We start from the raw sequence: 21,091 nt of genomic DNA, 5'->3' as shown, positions 1-21,091 counted from the left end.
GCTTAAGGAAAGAGAGAGAATTTGTCATTCCTCCACCATGTGGGCCTTTGTTTGGGCTTCCATGGTTGGGTGGTGGCCACCCACACTGATGAGGGAAAACCGTCTTCACTCAGTCTACCAATTCAAGTGATAACTTCTTCCAGAAACAACCTCACAGACACACCCAGAAATAATGTTTTACCAGCTATGCGGTCAACTCAACATATGAAATTAGTTATCATAAATACTGAGGCTGAGATGTGCTGCTTGAAGCTCTTTCTTATGCCAACCTAAAAGTTATCTGAGCCACTGGATGGGAGGCTTATTGCTCTATTGTATTTACTAAACACCTGGCTGGCCTGTGACTTGTGCAAGGAATAAACATTTTGTGTTCAGCCACTGAGATTTGAGGCCTGTTTATCAAATCATTTAAAAAAGAAGAAAAAGCTTGACTGGGGCTGGAGAGATTGCTTAGTGGTTAAAGTGCATACCTGCAAAGACTGAGGACCTAGGTTCTATTCTCCAGGTCTCACATAAGCCAGATGCACATGGTGTCACACACATCTGGAGTCTGTTTGCAGTAGTTAGAGGCCCTGGAGTGCCTATTTTCTCTCTCTCTTTCTCTAATAAATAAATTTTAATAAATTTTTATTTTAAAAAAAAGCTTAACTAATAGGAACTTAAATCTTGGACAAGTTACCTAACCTAGTCTTATCTTAATTTTGCCATCAATTAAGCAAAACTAGTATTAACACCTACCTAATAGGGTTTGGTTGGGGGGGGAATGAATGTGTTTGCACTTGTAAAACACTCAGAACAATGTTGACTTAAGTTATTTATCAATAAAAACCTAGTTTTGTCACCCATTTCCAAAGTGGACTGAGTAGACAGTGAGAGATATTTCAAGAGCATGCCCATGTGTCCAAGCTCTGGGGTTAGTTGTATTATAGGCATAATCTCTCTAATCCCTGTGAACTGCTACTACCGTGACTGTCTTTCTTAAGAAACTGACTTCTGACTGAATTTGCTTAGATGGTTTGGTGTCAGACAGAGACTTGGATGCATCTCAATTCTAAAGCCAATGCCTTCTCTGCCATTCCATTAAGGATAATGGTTTGTGGTGCTGCCATTTTCCAAGAAGTTTCCAAAAAGTCTCATTCAGAGCTTTAACAAAAGTGGAAGAGTAAAAGTGGAGACGTTTACAGGTTATAAACTTTTTTTTTCATTTAAAAATTATTTATTTATTTGAGAGGAGAGAGAGAGAGAGAGAGAGAAAGGCACTTCAGGGCCTCTGGCCATTGCAAACAGAACTCCAGACCCATGCGCCACCTGTGTATCTGACTTCACATGCGTTACTGAGTAATCGAACCTGGGTCCTTTGGCTTTGTAGGCAAGCGCCTTAACCACTAAACCATCTCTTCAGCCCATAAGCCAATTAAAAGTTATTTATTAACTTTTTAATTTAACTTTTTTGTTGACAATAATTGTATTCCATAATTCTGTTTACAATTCCATAATTGTAAACAGTATCCCATGGTAACTCTCTCCCTCCCTGCACTTTCCCCTTTGAAACTCCACTCTCCATTATATCCTTTCCCCCTCTCAGTCTTTCTTTTATTTTGATGTCATGATCTTTTCCTCCTATTATGATGGTCTTGTGTAGGTAGCATCAGGCACTGTGAGGTCACGGATATACAAGCCATTTTGTATCTGGAGGATCACGTTTTAAGGAGTCCTACCCATCCTTTGGCTCTTGTATTCTTTCCGCCACCTCTTCTGCAATGGACCTTGAGCCTTGGAAGGTGTGATAGAGATATTTCAGTGCTGAGCACTCCTGTTCCACTTCTCAACATCATACCATGTGCCTTATGAGTCATCCCAAGATCACTGCCATCTGAAAAGAGAAGCTTTTAGAACCAAAAGTGTGAGTAGCATTAATATATGGGTATGAGCATTAAGAGAAGTGCTTACTGGGCAGTTTGGTGAGCATAGTATATACATTTAGCCAGATACAAGCAGATGTTACACCCCTAGGGCTCATGACTACCCCTGTTGTAGGTTTTCAGTATCAGGGATGTATTCCTTCCCATGGAGCAGGCCTCTAGTCAAATTAAAGGGCAGTTGTTTTCCCCCATAACAGATGTGCCACTATTGTACCTGTTGGCTCATTTGACCTGGCTGGCCAAATATAAAGCTTGAAGTATCCACTGTTGAGTATCTTCACTGGATAATTCTCTCTCTCCCATTGAACTGCATACAGCATGGCTTTTTTCCAGCTTTCTGTCAGCTGGTCTACATGGAAGAGGTTTTCAGCCCAGCTCCAGCAGGATTTCTCAGTGGCCTAGCAACCCAAGTATGTGGAGTCTTCAGAAATAGGGTCTTACCATCTATTTCTGGTGGGAAACCAAGGACCTCAAAGATGGCCTGTAATGTTTTGTGTATCATGGACCTCCCTGGCCAACAACTCACTGGAAGGTATCCCACCCCTAGCACTGAAAATTTTCTAGTAACAATCTATGGCTCCTGAGTGTTCCATTGTCCAAAATAGTAGGTTTCCATATGACTTATTTTTATCCTCTTAGATTTTGATTAGCCCTCCCTCCACATTTCCTTTACTCAATCCATTCTCCTGACCTCACTTAGGCCTTTTCATCCCCATTAATCTGTTCTTCTACTTAAATATACAATACCATCCTATGAAGTCCCCTCTTCCTCCCTTTCTATCTCCTTTCTAGCTTATTAGCCTCTGCTACTGAGTTTTCTTCTTACTCACGTAGAAGTCCAATCACTTGTAGCTAGGATCCACATATGAGAGAGAACATGTGACGTTTGGCTTTCTGGGCCAGGGTTACTTCACTAAGTATAATACTTTGCTATCCAACAGAACGTTTTGTGTTCATGGAAATGCCTCTCTAGCTAGCAAAGTAGCTCTTAGCCACATACACCTGTTGGGAACTTAAAATATGCCTAGCACAATGGAACTGAAGTTTAGATTTGATTTTAATTCATTTAAATAGCTACACATTTCTGCTGCTCTGAGTAGCGAGGTTGTGGAATATAAATTCCACCAGGTTAGGGGATTGCTCTGATTTGCTCATGATTATATTATCAGTGCTCAGAGCTATTCCTGAGACATGATAGTTGTGCCAGCAAAGATACCATTCAATGTCTGTTTTCATCTAAAGAAATGTACCTTGGCAGAGAGCGTCGTTTGTAACCAGGAAAGCCATTCCAGCTTCTGATAATGACTCATTTAGGCATCTCTCCCCTCCCCATCCCACCCATGTCTCCAAATGATCTGGAAGCTTTAGAAAACTACAGTTCTTCAGACTGCACACTTCTATCTCCAGTGCTTGGGATCCACGCATCAAATGTTCAGAGTTCAGGTCATGGGTATAAACTCTCATTTATAACTATAACCAGACAACTGAGAATCATTCACCATCCAAAAATAGCTATAGCAAGAGGGATGTAAAAACAGATTAACCAAACCTTGAGAAAACAGGTAATTTTTGTAACAGATAATGTCTTTAGAAATATACATAGAAGTCATATACATATACATGGGCAGTCAAGCTCTGCACAATGATATTTCAGCAACTATTGGACTGTATACATGATGATTTAATAAAATTACTTCTTCTAATAAAATGTTGTCACAGCTGCTCTAATTTATGTAAGCAATCTCTATGATGTTCAAACACCAAAATAAAATGGTCCAGGGTCTGGAAAGATTGCTCAATGGTTAAAAGTCTGGGTTTGTTTCACCAGTATCCATATACAGCCAGATGCACAAAGTGGCACATGCATCTGGAGTTTGTTTGCAGTGGCAAGAAGTCCTAGTGTTTCTATACTCTCTCTCTCTCCCCTCTCCCCTTTGCTTCTCTCCCAAGTAAGTAAATAAAAATATTTTTAAAAAATTGCCCAGAGACCCATTTCTCAGAATCTATGATTGCTGCCAAATAGAGTACAACTCTATGGAAATATCTATCTATCTATCTATCTATCTATCTATCTATCTATCTATCTATCTATCATCTATGTATATTCAGTTGAAAAGAGATCAGCACATTTATGAAGTAAGGAGAGATTATATAAAAAGTAAAAAATATGTATAAATAATTTAGGTAACCTTTACTTTTTTCCTTCTCCTGCTTAAACATCTTCATCTTCTCAGCCCTGGTGTTTTGCAGCCTTAGTACTGACATTTTGGGCCAGATAATTCTGTGCATTTTAGGATATATGGAAGTACCCATGGTTTTTATGAGCCTAAAATTCTTTGCATAGTCTCCTTCTTATTACAACGATAAATATTCTTCTAAACATTGACAAATGTTCCCTGAGGTGGGCAAATTTCCCTTCCAAAAGGATAATAGTACTTATTTATTTTTTAAGATATTTATTTATTTAGACAGGAAGGGGAAGAGGGTGTGTGTGAGAATAGGTGCACCAGGGCCTCTAGCCACGGCAAACAAACTCCAGACTCGTGAGCCACCATACGTGTCTGGCTTACGTGGGACCTGGAGAGTTGAACCTGGGTCCTTAGGCTTCACAGGAAAGTGTCTTAACTGCTAAGTCATCTCTCTAGCCCAGGCTAGCAGTATTTGAAAGACAGAATCCCAAAGAGAAGATTCAATGTAATTGGTTGACTCACCAGAAAATCCCTCCATGGGTGATCTGGTTAATTAAAGCTCTTGGATAGGCTGGTTTTGACTTAAATAATACTCTGAGGATACATATTTCCTAAAAATAGACATAAAGATACTTTGTACTAATAGCAATAATGATAATGGGCATTCAGTAGTTGCTTACTTAGCATATGTGATGAACTAATACTTTGACCATGTGATCTCATCTAATACTTAAAATAGCAATAACTAATCAACCATATATTTTTATTTTTACTTTGTATAGGAGAAAACTGAAGTTTAACTGTGTAGCTGGTAAGAAATCTGTCCAAGGTCAAGCAACTGGTAACCAGGCTGAAATGAAGGACCAGGTGGTCTGACTCCAGGGCTGGCAAGCAGTCCTTGATTCTCCTTTCCTGAAAGAATGATTCAAATACAAGGCTTGTCTGGCCTGGAAGATGATGAGAGAAATTAGGCTGAGGTAGTGATTCTCTATGTGCCTCCTACATAGGGAAGAGCTTCCCTGGAGAAGGAGTGAGGACAGTGTGCAGTACACCACCCTTGGACCAAGCCCCCTTGTGAGAAGGACTAGCTAGACCTAGTATGTCAGAAACCTGTCCAGTGTCAGGTAGAACCCTGGGGAAATGATGGCTTGTGATTGCAGAGACACAGGTCCAAAGTCTAATATGGCCAAGGGACTTCTTATGAGCCTCGGTTACTGTGGTGCATAGGATCACAGACATTAAGTGCACCAAAGCTCTGATGTGTGTAAGCATCAAGCAGAGTGCCAGGTACCTGGGAGGGTATTCATTTCATGGAAGTTGTCTTTCCTTGGTAATTTACTTCTGAAATTGACCCTGTGCTCCTGCTTTGAACCATGGTTTCAGTTGTGACTTCTTTTTTTATTATTATTTTTGATTTTTCGAGGTAGGGTCTCACTCTAGCTCAGGCTGACCTGGAATTCACTGTGGACTCTCAGGCTGGCCTCGAACTCATGGCTATCCCCCTACCTCTGCCTCCTGAGTGCTGGGATTAATGGCATGCGCCCCCACATCCACTGGTGACTTCTTTGCAGCCTCTGCATCTGGTCTATCTTTATGAGCCTAAATTAAAATTAGTCTTGCCTCTCCTGTTCAGCCTATTTGGGGCCTTTATTTTCTTGTGCCCCATGTGACCTCTGCGTCCAACTAGCCCTTCATTCCTAAATGGCACATAGATAGATGATACATATTCCTACATATCTGGATCCTGGAAATGTTTCCAGCAAGATAGGTCCTTAGCATTTGAGAAGTAGAAAGGGGAAGGTATAAGTAATTCATATTTAAAGAGCTTAAGAAAGGATAGTTGCAGAATTAGGGAGCCACAAAACAGAAGCAAAAAAAAGCACTGATTAAGTAACAGCAAAGCCTACATGATGGGGTGAGAAAATAAACCAAGGTCTTTTTAACTCTGACATCCACACAGCTGTCTGCTCTCAAAGGATGCGGTACTGAGACCACTGTAGGTGGGAGACCTCCAGCAAGCCCGAGTGAGCAGTAGAGGAAGCCTTTGAAGCATGGTAAATCGCTGTGACCAGGGAGTAAACTGCTTGCCTAATACAGGTGTGAGGGACTGCAGCAATGGGTGTGAGCATTTGCTTTTTCAACATGTGGATTTGAAAGTCACCCAGAAGAAAGCCTTCTCTTTCTTTACTAGGTTTCTGGCCAATACCAACATTCCTTTAACTCTTACGGGGAAAACAAACGATTTCAGGTTAGCCTTGCAATCTTAAGCCACCATCTGCCGAACTTGAAAATATACTTCTTTCTCCATACAATGGTGAGCTGGTGAGCTGAAAGCTCTGAAAATAAAAGAGAAAAATTCAGAAAGACAAATATTGTATGGTTGTGTTTTTCTTCTCACAAGTGGCATTCAGTTTTAAGTGTGTGTTTGTGTGTGCTGTGTTCTGAGTCCCATACATTTATGAGAAACGTTGAAACATGTTTATGTCTTCCAACAATGTCAAAATTTATTGAATAACAATACATTGGCAAGGTATGGTGGCTTCATTGGCAGCAATTTTCCAAGTAGTCTCAGTTTCCTGGGTAGACAGGCTGGGGCAAACACAGGTTCCTTAATTCCATTTTTACTAACTCTCAGGTCACACATTACATATCACACTGCAAATGTGTCTATATGGAGGCCACAGAATGGTTAGGAAGGGTTAAAGAGGCAGTTGCTGTGTTTAAGGAGTGTCAAACACACCTGAGAGTGTCAAAGGCATCTGGGAGGGTGACAGGAGTGTAAGGGTCTCGAGGCGTGGAAGGGCAGATAGCTAATCCCCTGGAGGTCTGGCGATACTGCAGAGTCAGAGTAGAGAGCCATGGGGGTCAGGAAACGAGCTGCACCCTCTAGCTTCAGTCTGCTGTGTCAGAGAAGTTCGGAGAGGATTTTTAAATGTTTCTTTAAAATTTTTATTTATTTTTTACAGAGAGAGAGAGACAGTGTGAGTGGCAAATAGAGAGAGAGAATGGGTGTGCCAGGGCCTCTAGCCATTGAAAATGAACTCCAGATGCCTGTGCCACTTTGTGCATCTGGTTTTACATGGGTGCTGGGGAATCGAACCTGGAGCCTTTGGCTTTGCCAGCAAGCACCTTAACCGTGAAGCCATCTCTGCAGCCCCCCCAATAGGATTTTTGTTTTGTTTTGTTTTTGTTTTTTTGTTTTTTGAGGTAGGGTCTCACTCTGGCTCAGGCTGACCTGGAATTCACTATGTAGTCTCAGGGTGGCCTCGAACTCTCGGCAATCCTCCTACCTCTGCCTCCCGAGTGCTGGGATTAAAGGCATGCGCCACCACGCCCGGCCCCGATAGGATTTTAAAGTGCGCCTGTGCTTTTATAGTCCCAACGTACTGTGGTCAATTTAGAGGACGGGGCCTATTTCACTTTGAGGAATGTTGTTTATCAGTCCATGCCTTGTGGGTGGCAATAGACAGTTAGCATTACCTGTGCAAAGAACAACATGCTGAATCATTCTGCCTCGGCCTTTACTCTCAAAATGGAGTCAAATCGGGCTTGTAAGGGGGCGTCTCTCAAAGCAAGGCACGTTCTGACCAACCACAGCTTTTTTACACAGTATGGAGTAACTTAAGGCAAGGCACAGCCTGTTCTCAACTATATTTTGTCTCATATACATAGATGACATGAAAGTAGAAAGGGGACAGTAAGAAATAGGGAGAGGTGTGGTGGCACACACCTTTAATCCCAGCACTCGGGAGGCAGAGGTAGGAGGATCCCCGTGAGTTTGAGGCCACCCTGAGACTCCATAGTGAATTCCAGGTCAGCCTGGGCTAGAGTGAGACCGTACCTTGAAAAACCAAAAAAAAAAAAAAAAAGAATAATAAAGGATAAAAGGCTAAGGATGTTATCTTGGATGGAACATACGTGGTAAGATGTCAGCACACAACCCCATACATCAGAACGGTTGCAAAGGGGAAAAGTATGAAAGCTAACAACTGGAGATCTAGAGACAAACACTAAGACCCTTGATTTCATTTATGGACGTACATACCTACTGTGTTTAAATTGCAGTATAGTTTCAGGGAGAGAAGGGAAAACACTTTGGTGTTTTATTTGTGGTTATAAAACAAATTGTTTCTCTGAGTCTCCAAATGCGAAGAAATTGAATTCCCTGTTCTATCTGCTCCCCAGGAGCTGTGAGTTGATGGGATCCTGGAGGTGGGAGGAAGGAAAGTGAGGGCAGCAGCGGCTCCGCACGTCTGGAAGTTGAGCTTGAACGTTCACATCTCACCGAGAAGGAGTCACAGGCCAGTTCTTGGTGAACCTCAAAAGAAGCTTTTCTGTCTGCCATTAGCTGGGGTCAGCTTGCTGTCATTTCCAGCACCTCCAGCCCTTGGGGAAAGGACGCCCTGGGCTTGCTCGTTACCTCAGTCTCACTTCCACCCTGGGTCCTAGCTGTGACCTTCTTGGAAGTCTTGCCCCATTGGCTTTATTGTCCATCTGGGTCACGGCTTTCAGCACGAGTGTGCACTAGTTCTAGTGGACATCCAGCCTCGGCATTCATTGCATTCTCTCCAGCCAGCGACCCTGTGATGGAAGAAGTTGGCATGGAGTGGCTGGTGCCCAAGGGAAGCAGGGGAAAACTCAACTGTGTTCACCCAACAAAAGCTAGTTGAGTTTGTGTTTTTTAAACCATAGAACCCTGGTTGAGCTTTAAAGGACCTACTATGCTCTCTCACATGTGTCTGGGTTGCCCGCAATACCACACAAGTAACATATGCTGAGCCCTTACTGTATGCCAAGCATAGTGGAAGACTTCCAGCTTACCAAATGCCCATAGCAGCCCAGTAAGGACATAGCTATGTCATCTCTCTCTTATAAATTGAAATTTAAGAGATTGTATAACTTGTTCACAAAGTCAGAAAGTAGTGAAAAACAAAGAATTTTAAATCCCACCCCAGGGCCTCGAATTTCCAGATTGCAACCTAGCAGTTCGGAATAGCAGAACCTCATACTTTGCTGCATGTAACTGAACTGTTGGTTCGGGGAGGAGCAGCAGCCTAGCTTTGTGACCGGGAGAAGGCAGTGGAACAGGTGATGAGTGTGGTGGCTTTGTGGGATTGATCTGCCTTTGGGAGGGAGGCTGGGTTGTGCCTACTTTCTTTTTCAGATCTCAGTGAATGACTCTGGAGTCAAGGCTAGGAGATCACATTCAGATATGAATATTAAGGAGAATTGCTTGTATTAGTCTTTTTCTCCTTCTGGGCATGATGAACAATCCCAGGAGAAGGGGACTTTGAGGTGTATTTGGAACGCTTGCCAGTCCAATACATCCCCTGTTGCCAGTTGGAACCCAGGCGGGGCTGGTCCTTGGGCTATAAAATCTGTGCTTCACTTGAAACCAACCGACTGTGGGACATTCTATTTGGCAAGGCATCTAATCTCGCATCACACCATATCCTCTGGCCATACTCAGCATCCCTGGGAAACTTTCCATCTGTCTGAGTTTGCAATAATCTCCTTGTTTGGCTGAATTGCTGATCAAAACAACATCATACTACCTGGGCCAACTTTTCATTTGAAAAAAAAAAAAAAAAACTGGTAACAGCAGTCCCTATTGGTATCCTATAGGAGATGTGGAGGATTGCAAATTACAGTCCATCAGGCTATCCTGGGGACATTGACATAAAGCCTGTATTCTCCCCCTGTTGGGAATTCTCTGCTGTCAACGAAAGACACATCTCAAAACAGTAAGGACAATTGTTTTCAAAGACATCACTATTCCACTGTCTAGGTCTGCAAAAATAAACATGGTCCCTACGGAACATTGCCCTTGTAATTCAGCTATTGTCTAAATGCCTAAGCTCTACAAGCTTTGTTTGGTTTGTGGCTCAGCAATGGCATCGCTGCTGTCAATCCCTAGGCAGACACAGATCTGTCTGGTGTGTAGGATAAGACTGGCCTTCACTGGAATAGTGCTAACATTGTTTGAACCAGAGAGGTTCCATGAGGGGAGGAACATCGTAGATGCAGGCCTATAGCTGGCTTCCCTTCCTCAGCAGACCCAAAGATAGAAAGGGGGGACACTATAGTAACAGCTACTAATTGTCTCAACAATGAAAACATCCTATTTGTTTTAACTTTAAAAAGAGCAGATGTTGGGCGTGTTGGCACACACCTTTAATCACTGTGTTTGGGAGGCAGAGGTAGGAGGATCTCCGTGAGTTCAAGGCCATCCTGAGGATACATCGTGAATTCCAGGTCAGCTTGAGCTAGAGTGAGACCCTACCTCGAATAAACAAAAAAAAAACAAAACAAAACGAAAAAAGATCATAGAAAAAATAGATAGGAAGAAATCCAGGTGGTAATAAAAGATTATGAATTCTACAAGGAAATCAGTTATAAATTTGATTATCTTTCAATCTACCTGAGAAACGTTGAATCTTATCAAGAGTTTGTCCCCTTTGAAGGCTAGTGTGATAGTAGTTTGTCCTTCCATAGTGCTTACTCTGTGTTAGGTGCTCAGATCCTTGGCTGTTTTTGTTTAGCTTTGAACATATCAAGTACCTAAGGTCTCGCTGCAACTCTTTGAGGTTGGCAGCACTTTGGTTCCCATTTTAAAAAAGAACATCCAAGGACACATAATTCACTCATGCCTCATTCACTACAAAGTGGTGATCTTGGGTTGAATCTGGGGAGTTGAGCATAAAATACTCCAAACAGGGCTGGAGAGATGGTTCAGAGGTCAAGGCACTTGCCTGCAAAGCCAAAGGACCCAGATTCTATCCCCCAGGATCCACGTAAGACATATGCACAAGGTGGCACATGCATCTGGAGTTCATTTGCAGTGGCTGGAGGCCCTGGTGTACCCATTCTCTCTCTCTCTCCCCCCACCTTCCTCCCTCTCAAATAAGTGAAGAAAAATAAAATATATTTAAAAATACTCCAAACACTGTAACAGTATAAAAGAGAGACTTTAAAGGCAGACAATAGAGCATCCGGCATATCTTCCCTGTGCTGAAGTTGACCATCTTCACATGTGAACTAAGGTTCCAAGGAGCACTAATGTGCCACAGCTGGGAAACCCAGTTCTCTACTGCTTTGCTTTTAGGGTACTCTCCCTAACCTACAGGGTGACTCCGCTGTCACCTATGAGTGTGTTACAAATGGTGCTGGGGATTGTGGCATGTCTTCATTCAGAAGAATAGGCACCTGAGAGGAGAGCTCAAAGGTAATTCTGGGTGGGTCAGGTCAAGTGGCTTTTCTTTAACATCTATCACTAGAAACCACACATGGACTGAGTATGTCATTTTCCAGTCACCAGTGTGTGATAGCCAAATTTCTATTGAGGTAATATTTTTTAAAATAATTCTTTTACAAAGTTTATTTCTTTATTTACAAGGGAAGAGATAAGAGAGAGAAGAGATAAAAGAAAGAGAGGGAGAATGGGCCCAACAGGGCTTCTAACTGATGCAAATTAACTCCAGACACATATGCCATTTTGTGCATATGGCTTTATGTTTTACTGGGGAATCAAATCTGGGCTGTTAGGCTTTACAGGGAAGCCCCTTAACCCCTGAGCCATCTCTCCAGAAATTCTTCCAACGCTCAAGTTGGTGACTAGTAACTGCGCTGATGAACCCAACTAGATGGCAGTGCTGACGAATGGAGAAAATCTGCTGCCATGGGAGGAGGTGCTAGCTGAGCCAGCCCTGATTCCAAAACAAACCTTTGCCATCCATTTGTAGTATTCTGTGCTTCTCAAATCCATGTGCAATGGAAGAAGAAAACAGTTTTTACCTCATGACTTTTTGGTTTTCCTATTTTAGAAGTTTTTTAAAAGTTCATTTTACTTATTAGAGAGAGCGGAGGGGGTAAAGAATGGGCATGTCAGGGCTTCCAGCCACTGCAAATGAATTCCAGACACATGCCCTACCTTGTGCATCTGGCTTTACATGGGTAGTAGGGAACAGAACCTAGGTCCTTTGGCTTTACAGGTAAGTGCCTTAACTGTTAATCCATCTCTCTGGCCCCTGTAATTTCTATTTTATATTCATGATTTAATATTTCATACCATAGATTTTGGCACTATCTTCTGGTGCTAAGATCTTGAGCTTTGGAAAACAGTAAGGCTGCCTAAGGCAGTCATCTTGCTTTGCTGAGAAAGAGGTGGGGAAGCAGTCAAGTTAAGGGACTTCAGAAGGTCACAAAGTGAATGAAAGCTGCAGTGAGGACTTGTGCCTCAGAGCTCTTGGATGTTAGAGCTCAACTCCTCCCCCAACCAAAATTGATGCTAGGCAGAAAGATAGCCAAACAGGAGCAGTTCAACAATGCCATTTTCTCTTCCTTGTCCTCCTGGTTTTGCACACCGAGTGCCATATTGGTGAGGGAAGCAGAGAGAGAGAGACATGAGGTGACATCTGTGTCTATTCATGAGTAGCCTCTACAGACTGTCCACCACTGTGGTTCTCTAGCTATAACTGTAGATCATTTGGAAATTGAGATCTCAGAGTTTGCACTAGAATTATAATTCATTAAGTAAGTGATGGTAAGAGTTGAATTTAGTAATAAACAGTGGTCTAGATAGGTGTAGAAATTTATAACTTAAAAATTCTGTTTGTTTATATAATTCTTTCTTGTACATAGCTGGTAACTAGATGTTAATTCCTTTAAATTGATTTTAATATATATTTGAACTTTTCAAAGGAAATGTTTAATTTATATTCCTGGCTTGCTGAGCCAGGGAAAAATCATGGGCCAAACACAATCATATTCAAGGCAACCCCTGAACTTAGTGGTAGCTGCCAAAGAAAAGCAATGAAAGGAAAATAGGACCTTTTTACTTGTGGCAAATATCACAGGATACTTAAAAGCTGAATTGAATTTTCTTGTTTCCAAGTGGTGAAAACAGAATTCCTATGAGTTCTTTGGCCTGACCATGACTACACAAGATGCCAAGGAAGGCATTTATAGACTGTTCTGTGTACCCACATGTTCTGTTTACCCACTCTATTTCCCCTTTCTGCAGAGTCCAAACCTGGCTTCCAACTTCATTGGCTTGACTTAGCCATGTACTGAGGTAACCAGCTATAAATCAGGCTTTCAATCATACTTACCTGAAAATAGTTGAGTACACCTTTTTTTTGTTAATCTCTGTGTAGAAGAAAAACTCCCTAAAACATCTTAAGGTGTTTACAGAGGCCAGGAAATACGACTGTGTTCTGGATAAAGAGTTACTGACATGTGTTCTAATTTTACAAGGCTAGTGAAAGAGATTTGACTGAGTGTCAAATAATAAAATCTATAATGGAAAAGGTCACCTTTAGAAATGCAACCATCTCTTCTTAGCTCTTACTTGAATTTTGTCAAGCAGCTTCCATAAAGTAACATAAATGTAGCCGTGACATTTCCATCAACCAACTGAGTGCATCTCATAGGGGACCCTTCAACTCCACCAACCAGAGAAACAAAGGCATTGACAACATTATCGTAGCCAAGCGATTTGTGGTCATGGGCAGGAAGAAGAGCCAGGTTTGGCCCTCATTGGCTGCACAAGCTTACTTGGCTTCAAAGGAAACTCTAGCACACTAGAGGATAGTTTGACCTGCACAGAGAGCAGAGTCCACATCCACTTAGGCCTGGCTTGCACAATGTATCAAGACCAGTAAATTGAAGCCGGGCATGGTGGTGTACGCTTTTAATTCCAGAATTTGGGAGGCAGAGGTAGGAGGAGTACCATGAGCTCAAGGCCACCTGATACTACTTAGTGAATTCCAGGTCAGCCTGAGATAGAGTGAAACCCTGCCTTGAAATACCAAAAACAAAATAAATAAATAAATAAATAATCAATAATTTATAAGTGTTGGACAACATATGAAATATGTTCCCTAACTATCATGGAATTCAATTTAAAAAACCAATAGCAGGGCTAGAGAGATGGATTAGTGGTTAAGGTGCTTGCTTGCAAAGCTAAAGGACCCAGTTTCAATTCCCCAAGATCCATGTAAGCCAGATGCACAAGGTGGTACATGCATCTGGAGTTCATTTGCAGTGGCTGGAGGCTCTGGTGTGCCCATTCTCTCCCTTTCTCTCTCTCTCTCTCTCCTTCCCTCTCTCACTCTCTCAAATAAATTAATTAATTAAATTAGAAAACATTAAAAAATGCCAAGAGCAGAAAAATGAGGAATTCATATATAAGTGTAAATAATACACTCCTACATAACCAGTGGGTGAAGAGTTATCAAAATGGACTCAAAAAATAAATAGAAGCTCTAAATAGATCTGTAATAAAAGAAGCAATGAGATAGAAACCTCCAAGTTCAAGACTGTATGGGGCTGGAGAGATGGCTTAGCGGTTAAGCGCTTGCCTGTGAAGCCTAAGGACCCCGGTTCGAGGCTCGGTTCCCCAGGTCCCACGTTAGCCAGATGCACAAGGGGGCGCACGCGTCTGGAGTTCATTTGCAGTGGCTGGAAGCCCTGGCGCGCCCATTCTCTCTCTCTCCCTCTATCTGTCTTTCTCTCTGTGTCTGTCGCTCTCAAATTAAAAAAAAAAAAAAAAAAAAAAGACTGTATGGTGTTACTGGTGAATTCTACCAAATATTTAGACAAGACTTAACACCAACCTTTCTCAAACTCTGTCAAAAATTACAATAGGAAGATAAACATATTTTACCCAATTATATAAGACCAGCATTCCCTTGATATCAAAACTTGACAAAGATATCCTAAAATTAAAAACTATAGAATAATATCTCTTGTGAAAATAGGTGCAAAAATTCTGAACATAGTATTAGCAATATGAACTCAACAATATATATAAGGGATAACATATCATAGCCAATCTAGATTCATCCCAGGAATTTGACGCTTGCTTACTATTCAAAGACTAATGTGCATAATTATCCAATATAACAAACAAAGGAAAGCAGATTTGCTAAAAATAATTGGGTATGTTTAGGCAAAGTAAAAGCAGAAAGAATTTTATTTTATTTTAATTCTTTACTTATTTTGAGAGAGAGAGTGAATAGGTATACCAGAGCCTCCAGCTACTGCAAATGACCTCCAGACATATGCACCAACTTGTGCATCTGGCTTATGGCTGAAGAGATGGCTTAGATGTTAAAGCACTTGCCTAAGAAGCCTAAGGACCCAGGTTCTATTCCCCAGTACCCACATAAGCCAGATATACAAGTTTCTGGAGTTCATTTGCAGTGGTTAGAGGCCCTGGCATGCCCATTCTCTCTCTCTCTCTCTCTCTCTCTCTCTCTCTCTCTCTCTCTCTCTCTCTCTCTCCCTCTCTCTTTCTCTCATCTATCTATCTACCTGACCCCTTTCAAATAAATGAATAAAAGTAAGCACAATATCTTAGGAAAACATTGTTAAAAGAATGAAAAACAAGCTACAGATCAGGATGAAATAATTTGAAAATCTAAAAAGGACTTTATCAACTTGAGAGATATTTTATGAAGAATTAACAAAAGTCAACTAATATGAAAACCAACTGCCCATTTTTTTATTTTAGAGAGAGAGAGAGAATTGGTATGCCCAAGGCCTCAGCCACTATAATTGAACTCCAGATACTTGTGTGAGCTAGTGGACATGTGTGACTTTGCATTTGCCTCACCTTTGTGTGACTGGCTTTTGTGGGATCTAGAGGGTCAAACATGAATCCTTAGGCTTCACAGGCAAACGCCTTAACCACTAAGCCATCTTTCTAGCCTCAATGACCCATTTTTTTAAAAATTATTTTTATTTATTTGACATAGAGAGAGAGAGAGAGAGAGAGAGAGAGAATGGGTGCTCCAGGGCCTCTAGTACACTACAAACAAACTCCAGACACATGCACCACCTTGTGCATCTGGCTAATGTGGGTCCTGGGGAATTGAACTGGGTCCTTTGGCCTTGCAAGCAAATGCCTTAAACGCTAAGCCATCCCTCCAGTCCCTGCCCAGTTTTAATAGGCAAACTTATTAGAAAAACCGAAATTAAAAAGACTGATGTAGCAAGTGTTAATGAAGATATAAAACCTGCTGTGGGAATGTTCTTTGGAAAATAATCTTTCAGCTTCTTTTTAAAATTAAGAATATATTTACTCTATGATACAACCATTCCTTTTGTAGATATTTATATAAGAAACTGAGAATCTATGTCTACATGAAGATTTGTACAAGTAGGCATAGTAGTTTTATTTCTAGTACTCTAAATCTGTAGATAACTCTAATATTTAACAACAGATGAATGGCCAAACTGTGGTATTTCCATGCAATGGCATGGTACTTACTCAACCATAAAAAGTAAACTATTAATACATGCAGCAAATGTATTAAAATAATCCAGAGTGAAAGAAAATGTATGAAAAAAAGTACATGGTTTATGATTAAACTCTATCTAAGATTCTAGAAAAATTCAATTCCGGGTCAGCCTGGGCTAGAATGAGACCCTACCTCGAAAAACCATAAATAAAAAAAAAAAAATAACAACAAAAATTCAAGTAATTTGTAGTGACAGAAAGTAAAACAGTACTTTGCTGGCATCAAAGAATGCAGGGGAATGTAGTGCTGGCAGGAATATTGAGGGTCTGCTGCGGTCTCAATGCTTGTGTCTGTCTCCAATTCATACTTGAAATCCTAACTGCCAAGGCGATGGGATTAGAAGGTGAGATCTTTCAGGAGGTGATTAGGTCATAAAGGGCAAAGCCCTCAGGAATGGAATTAGGTATGAGGTTCTGGAACCCAAAGGGAAACTACTCCCTCCTGCAGAGCCCCTGTGGTACTGGAAAGACTCATGAGAGCTTCTGGAAGCAGGGGACCCTGCAGAATACAAAATCAACCAGCTAGTCAAGAAGCACACACCTGTGCAATAGTGGCAACAGCCTCTGTGGGTAACCAACTCGTCTCTGATTGGACATTTGGCCTGCTCAGTGGGAGAAAGCTCACACCTGATACTGGCAATCAAGTCAGAATCCCATGGAGGAAACTCATAGACTTCAGAGAGAAGTCCTTACTGCTCTCTGGAGAAGAGTGGGCTTGTATACCAAAAAGTCTCTCAAATAATTTAACCCAGGCTTCTCTCATTCTTGTTTGGAGAATCTGCTTTGTTTTACAGAAGACAGAGGAGGAAAACCAAGACTCAGTGATAAGAAAACCAGGTAGCCAACTGCCCACGACAAGATGTGTCACCTCGCCGGGCGTGGTGGCACACACCTTTAATCCCAGCACTCGGGAGGCAGAGGTGGGAGGATCGCTGTGAGTTCGAGGCCAGCCTGAGACTACATAGTGAGTTCCAGGTCAGCCTGGGCTAGAGTGAGACCCTACCTTGAAAAACCAAAAAAATAAAAGTAAAAATAAGATGTGTCACCTCTACCACACCTGCCGAGCTCCAGGAGAAATTGCAAAGGAAGCACCTGTTGGAGACTGATTCTATAGCAGGAGGACAGGGGACAAGTGCACTACATCCTTTTGTCCTGCGTAGCAGGGGGAAGGGAGAAAGCATTCTCAAGTGAACACATTCCAAGTATTCTCAGGTGAACTGTTGACCACATGCTATGGACGAAGTCCACAAGTTTCTCAATGCTTTTCCCATACAAATCACACTATTTTTCACACTGTTGTCTGTTTGCTAAGTTAAGTCACAGTGCTCTTGTTTTTAGGTCATAATGATCTTGTTTAAGTTCTTACTAAATCCCCAGTGTATCCTAGCATAAGATACAAAGAAGTTATTGTATCTTAATGTACCTTTCACATGTAAGTTTGTTAATCATTTCCTTATATGCCTCTTAATAAAAGACTGGGGCTGACAGGTAGAGGCATTACCCTATAATGTTCTCCCCAGAGCCAGGCTTTCTTCTCTAAGTCAGATGTGTCATTAATGAACTGGGGCCAGTTCTCTTTTGCCCATGCTGTCCAAGGCATTGATGACATGAATACTGCTCATACTACTAGCTTCAGCGCGATGACACAGTGATCAATCAAAACCCATCAAAGCAGAAATCCAGAGGCCACAGAGAACTCAGCACTAAATCAGATTGCCACCAGACCTGCATCTCTCAGGGAACATTGCAGAAGAGGGAGTGGCAGGATTTTAAGAGCCACAGAGTGGGTAGGAATATCCTGAGGTACAGTGCCCTGGTATCCCCACAGGAACTTACTGGGGCCTTTATGACACCCCAGTGAATACCATAATTTCACTGAGGAGGTTCCCAGGGAAACAGAAACAGGGGCAAGGGGAGCAAAGAGCATAACCTGTAATAATATATATGTTAACACCAACAACAAAAAACCTGTGTTAAGGGCTGGAAAGATGGCTTAGCAATTAAGGTTCTTGCCTACAAAAGCAAAGGACCCAGTAACCATGTAAAGTCAGATGCACAAGGTGGTGCATGCATCTGAAGTTCATTTGCAGTGGCCAGAGGCACTGGCGCATCCATTCTCTCTCTCTTTCTCTCTCTTTCAAATAAATAAAATATATTTTTAAATCTTTGACAAAAAAAAAGATAGGGGCTGGAGAGATGGTTTAGTGGTTAAGGCACTTGCCTGCGAAGCCTAAGGACTCATGTTCTAATTTCCAGGTCCCTCATAAGCAGACATACAATGTGACACAAGCACGCAAGGTGTACAAGTGTAAAAGATGGCACACATGTCTGTAGTTCAATTACAGAGGCAGGAGGCCATGGCACACCAGTTCTCTCTTTCTCTCTCTGATAAAATATTACTTTTATTTATTTGACAGAGAAAGAGGAAGGGAGAGGGGGAGGGGAGAGAGAATGGGCACATCAGGGCCTCCAGCCACTGCAAACAAATTCCAGATGTATGCACCCCTTGTGCATCTGGATAACGTGGATCCTGGGGAATCGAACCTGGGTCCTTTGGCTTTGCAGGCAAATGCCTTAAATGCTAAGCCATCCCTCTACACGCCCCCCAACAATTAAAGATTTAAAAAATGATGGGTATGAGAGACCTCATTTGCTCCTCTCACTTTGGTAAGATTCCACAAGAAGGTGAGCTAGGGCCCTGTCCCTCCCCCTCCCTATCCCTCTTCTCCCCCTTCACCTCTTTAAGAAGTTGGAGGACAATTACTCTCTGGCTTTACTTTCCATGCAGGTGTTAGTCGATTACTTAGCTAGTCTGTGCCTACTTCCTCATTTACAAAATGAGGCTAATCATATTTTGCTCTAGGGGTTGTATTGAAAACAAAATAGTTAATACTATAAAACATCCTGAAACAGAGTCCACATGAATAAGTGCAGTGTCCTTGCTCCCCTACCCCGGCCCCACTGGCTTCCTTAACATGCCTCACAAGACACCCTTGCACCTGCCTTCATACATTTGCAAATTTACTTTCTCTGTGTTTCCATGGCTGAAATGCAGTCACAAGATTTATTCTCTCTCTTGTTCAAACATAGTTTATCAGTATTTGGGGTGAATCAGACATTTATGAAGAAAAACTAGAAACAGACCCAGCCAAACTCAGTTAAATGAAACAAAACCAGAAGCTAGGAGGAAATTAAGAGTGTTGAATAGCTGCAGGAAAAAAAAAAATGGACAAAAGATTAAATTATCTCAAAATGAAAATACGGGAAGCAAGGTAGCTTAAAGAGAAGAAATTCAAATAAAATTTTGATAAAAAGTATTGAAGGAAAGGAAAATAACCAAGAAAACTGAGATGTGTAAGTTTTTTCCTAAGAAATCATGGGGACATCTAGTATATAAGTAGAAATGGGTTAGCCCACCATGCCATGTTCTTGGTGTAATATTTCTGCCTGAGCATCCAAGACCATCATGTCACCATCCCTGGCAATCAGAAAGTCTTTTTGCCCTGTGCTTGAATTCTGCTCCTTTCCAGACCACACAAGACTACGTGGCCTGGATATGTGGCCATCTAGGAAACAGCTAATTCTGAATTTTTGTGCCTATTTCTACACTGGGCAGAGATGCGTCCATCACCAGGTACCTTCTATTTTCCCAACAACCAACCATAGCATGACTGGCTCCCCAAGAGTTCCACTTCCTTTTCATACCTCCTCCCCAAACCTCCATGTCCTCTCTGACCCTTCTCTTCTGAGAATCACACTGCTTCTATTTCTACTTGGCATGCTAAAAGATATTGCTTTCATTCACTCATCAAAGAAGATTTCTTTGAAGCAATTAAGTATTTTCATATCTTCCCAGAGAACTTTGAACAATTTTCTTTTCTTATTTCTAAAGATCCTAAGCAGTTATAAATGGAGACTTCAGTACATAGAATTAAACACCGCATATTCACAATCAAGGAGAGCATGGGGAAGGGGTACTTACCATGGTCCCCTCTAATTCCAAGGAGGTGAGGCCACAGAGGGGTTACATTTAATTAGCCTGGAAATTATTTCTAATTCCTGGTCCACTTTGCCCTTGACCTTGCCTGTTTGGGCTTCCTGACACTGTAGATCCCTGTACAGAGGTCCTCTCCACAGAGAGAAGAGAGAGAGAGAGAGGGAGAGAGAGAGAGAGAGAGAGAGAGAGAGAGAGAGAGAGAGAGAGAGAGAGAGAGAAACCTAAAAGCTATACCTCATTCCTGGCAAAATCCAGCCTCTCTACTTTAAGTCGAAGAAGAGGAACTGGACCCAAGTGTGCTAAGTTGGAATCAGAAATGAATAATTTGCCAAAGGGATGAAAATAAGTGTCAAATGACTGAAAAATTTTCAAAAAATATTTTAAAAAAGCTCCGCTTGGGCAGAGGACCAAAAATATAGGGAGAAACTTCTCAACTATCTAAACATATGTGTGGATTTTATTTGATGTTCTTTGAACTAGCGCTGGAAGAAGAATGGAGGAGACAAGAGTTACTGGTTATTTTCTTGGAAACTTTTTAAGGATTTATGAAAATCAGATGTTGATTATTATTCTTCTCTTTCTTTTCAGGAAGCTTGTCTGATGTAGTCCCCATCTAACCACTGTCTGCTCCCTCAAATGAGATCATTGTTTTTCTAGCATGTTTGAGGAGTGGAAAAGA

General features: G+C 41.6%; 1 long non-coding RNA gene across 1 annotated transcript; it reads right to left on the bottom strand.

The window, feature by feature from the left end:
* Positions 1 to 4,648: 4,648 nt before the first annotated feature.
* LOC123460195 lies at positions 4,649 to 20,565 on the bottom strand. The gene is made up of 3 exons (XR_006636848.1): positions 20,398 to 20,565; positions 6,339 to 6,447; positions 4,649 to 4,722 (listed from the first exon to the last, which is right to left on the bottom strand). It is a non-coding gene; the product is annotated as an uncharacterized LOC123460195 (long non-coding RNA).
* Between the last annotated feature and the right edge of the window lie 526 nt (positions 20,566 to 21,091).

The sequence above is a fragment of the Jaculus jaculus genome, chromosome 4 (genome assembly GCF_020740685.1).
Source record: "Jaculus jaculus isolate mJacJac1 chromosome 4, mJacJac1.mat.Y.cur, whole genome shotgun sequence".
Lineage (NCBI taxonomy): Eukaryota > Metazoa > Chordata > Mammalia > Rodentia > Dipodidae > Jaculus > Jaculus jaculus.
Note: the sequence above shows the minus strand (reverse complement) of the source record. Positions and strands in the feature narration are given on the sequence as shown.